Here is a 3,978-nt window from a genome sequence, read left to right as displayed (position 1 = left end):
TATATATATTTTAAATTATATATATTAATACTCAAGAAAGTACATAAATAAATTAAACATTTTGTCCGTTAAAAATTATATCTCAATTAAAAATTTAATAAACAAATTATATCTCAGTTAAAAATTTAAAGTATTATTTAAATTGATTTAGTGTAAATTCTAATAAAAGATTGTATTGATTGAAGTAGTGGAAGAAACATAAGTGTTAATAGTGAGTAGTTAGAAAAAGATAACCGTATAAATAGTGAACAGTCTCGTTTTTATCTCGTTTAAATTGTAAATGAAATGATTTTTAATGTATCTTTATATATAAAAATTGAAAAAATTTACATATCTCATTTATCATGTAAATGAAATACATTAAAAGGTCTCTTATTTACTGAGTAAACAACATAATAGTAGATGACGTATTTTCATAATAATTTTTAAAATTATTTATTTCAAATGAATATTATTTAATTTATATAAATAAAAAATCCGTGGATTAACGGAGTTGAATACGAGTGAAATTATTACATTATTTTTTTTTTGGTGACTATTACATTACATTATTATTTGAATGAGAGATTATGGTGCTGCGAATTAAGAACTATTAATACTTTTTCACGGATCACCATCCCAGAGTTCTTCCACTGACTTGTATGGACCATTTTCTGATACAAAGGCTTCTCCCTTAAACATCCTACACTGTGGAATCTGGCACATTTTTTCTGATTCTTCTTTGCTTAATTCCCAGTCAAATATTTCAAGGTTTTGTCTCATCCTCTCCTTGTTGAAGCTTCTCACAATGGGAGTTACCCCTTGCTCATGTATCCATCTTAGTGCTATCTGCATGAAAATGATTTTGTTTTTAATCCTCACTATAAAGTAAGTTTATAAATTTATAACCTTAATGGAAAAGTAAAGAAATAAATATATTAAGCACCTGAGGCACACTCTTGTGTCTTGAATTGGCTATGTCCTTAAGGATTGGATTGTCCATAACGGAATTTATACCATAGAATTCTCTGTAAGCTCCTAATGGTGACCATGCACTCACATGGATTCCTTTCTGCTTGCAAAATTCTCTAAGCTTCCCCTGCTGCCATGTTGGGCTCATTTCCACCTAAAACCATTTGGAAGGAAGAATCACTAAAAATATGTACAATCTATATTTCAAAAATATGTACAATCCAATCGTTTTCATTTATAGTATTTATAAATATTTTACCATCTACCTACATCAATTGTGTTTAGTCACAAAAAAAAAATATCAATTCATTGTGTTTCGGGTTTAATATGTATTAATAATATTATTAGAAGAAAATTCGTAGTTCAATGTAGAAGACATAATTATCAAGTAAAAAAATAAGTAAATAAATAAAATAATCTCAACAAACTTTAATGTATACCTGGTTGACAGCTGGAGGAATAGTTGCGTTTTCTAAGAGGTGTGTGAGTTTTTTAATGCCAAAGTTGCTTACACCAATGGATCTGGCTAAGCCTAATCTTTGACACTCTTCCATGGCTTCCCATGTTCCTTTCATGTCAAAGGGAAGCAAATCCTCCTTTCTTATTTCAAGAACTCCATCAACTTCAGGTTTCAACCTCACTGGCATATGAATCAAGTAGAGATCTACATACTCCAGCCCCAAGTTCCTAAACAGTGTCAAGGAAACATAGTAATTAAACAAACAACATATATGTATGAAAATAAAGAAGATGAATGTGAATGTATAGATAACATAAATAAGGGGATAGAAAATTGAAGAATGTGAATTTAAGATAACATAAATGAAAGGAAAAAGATGTACATTTTTGTCTTTTAAATATAGGGTGTAACAAATTTGTCCCTTTTGAAAAGTATATCAATTTGAGCCCTACACTTACATTAGAACAAATTAATCTTTATAGTGACTTAGAAATAATGTAAACGAAGAGATGGATGAATGAATTAGTTGTTGTAACAACCTATAACTAACTCTAAAATCAACCAATTAATTTAATCATTTCACAATTCTCTAACAAACTCAAACTCTATATCATTTCGTTCTTACTCTTTGACCAATGTATTAAATTGGGAAAGTAAAATTTCACTCTATTCTTTATGATCTATAAATTCAATAGTCAAATTGTTTCTTATATTTTTTAAGAGTAATTAGAAAATATTATATATATTACCATTTATGTATCTTTTTTTATTAGTTTAAGTTTTTGAAATAATTAATTTCATAACATAGTATCAAAGTTTATAATAAAAAAATCTAAAATTTAATCTTTGTTATTCCTAAAAAAAAAACAGTACAAAGAAAAATAAAAGTCTACAAAAAAATTTAAACAAATCTTAAAAAAATTGAAAGAGAGAGTATTATAATCATTTATGTATTTTTTTATCTGACTTAAATTTTTGAAAAAAAAATAATTTTGAGAGAAGAACGTACATACACTATTATATGTCAGAATAAGATGTTTTAGGAGAAAATTATAGTTGTCAAAAAATTCCAAAGGGAGAAAAGTAATATCAATATACTAACTTAAGTGTGGTCTTTAGAGCTGGAAGAACAAGGTCATGGTGAGCATTGTTGCACCATAGCTTGGAAGTGATGAACACTTCGTCGCGGTGGTTTACGATTCCTAGCTCTAAAGCCTTGGCCAAAGCCTGGCCTAGAGGGACCTCGGTTCAATACAAAGCAGCAGTGTCGAAGTGTGTGTATCCAGCTTCAAAGGCATCAACATATGTTGGGGGAAGAGACTCTGTTGCTGGAAGAGGAATCACTGCAGTTCCATACCCTATCGCTGGCATCTTCTCCCCTGAGTTTAGAATCACTTCTGGGATCTTCTTCTTTGCTTCCATGTTCTCTACCGGCTTGTGTTTTGGATTGTGAATTTGTGTGACTAGAATTAATGAAGGAATGAATCAAAGAAAAGGATCAGGTACCACAAAAATAAATATATAATAATCTATAATTTTGAAAATAAGCAACAATTTTCAACTAATAAAATAGATCATTCAACTATGATTTTGAAAATAAAAAATCAACCATCAGATGAGTCCGATTCAAATAAAAAATTGATTTGACAATAAATTAATTAAAAAATTAAAAAGTTTAATTAAAAAACTAATTAATTAGTCGAACTGATATGATGTTTTAACTGTTAATTAATTTAAAATAATAATTCTTTTAAAAAAAATATTTTATATAAATATATTATTTGATTATATTATAAACGACTGGTTTGACTTTCAAAACCAAACATTCAAGTTCAACACATTTATATGCATACATAGTCGATTCACATGAATTACAAGGAGGGTTCTAACATAAAAACGTCAAAAACGTCTTTTTTTTAAGATATTTTTATGTTGTGTTTTAATTGATTTTTGTATCATTTAGTCGGTGTTTTTCATCATATATTATTAAATTCTTCAAAAAAAATTTTTCTAAAAACAATAAAAAATATTTAATTTGGACTAAAACAAAAAAATAATAGATTAACTATTAGATTTTTTTTAAAAGATTATTTACATAAAAAAATATATCACATTCATCAAATATATATATATATATATATATATATATATATATATATATATATAACAAGCTCAAGCCTCTTAAAATTTTTATAAATAAAAAAATAATTAATTTATATTCGTAGAATATATAAAATAATTACTATATTATTATATTATAAATTAAGATTTACTAATTTAATTTTTTTATTTTTAATATAAGCATTAGAAATAAATAAAATTTTTATAACTAAATGTAGTGTAACAAAATATATATAATATTAATTAGTTCTTAAAAAATTCTAAAAAAATAGTTTCTTTCATTTCAGTAAAATAACTATTTATTAAAGTAGATAAATTAATTATTTTCTTTTCATATACAGTTTTTTTAAGACATAAAAGTAATTAATTAGGACATTGGTTAAGATAACTAAAGTCACTATTTCATTAAATTTTTAATTTAAAGAAAAATCCTAGTTAATTTTGGT

The 3,978-nt window shown here is 25.7% G+C and overlaps 1 pseudogene; it reads right to left on the bottom strand.

The window, feature by feature from the left end:
* Nucleotides 1-493: 493 nt before the first annotated feature.
* Nucleotides 494-2,945, bottom strand: LOC112802407 (methylecgonone reductase-like; annotated as a pseudogene).
* Nucleotides 2,946-3,978: the final 1,033 nt, after the last annotated feature.

This window comes from Arachis hypogaea, chromosome 5 (genome assembly GCF_003086295.3).
Source record: "Arachis hypogaea cultivar Tifrunner chromosome 5, arahy.Tifrunner.gnm2.J5K5, whole genome shotgun sequence".
NCBI lineage: Eukaryota > Viridiplantae > Streptophyta > Magnoliopsida > Fabales > Fabaceae > Arachis > Arachis hypogaea.
This window is presented reverse-complemented; position numbering and strand designations above follow the sequence as displayed.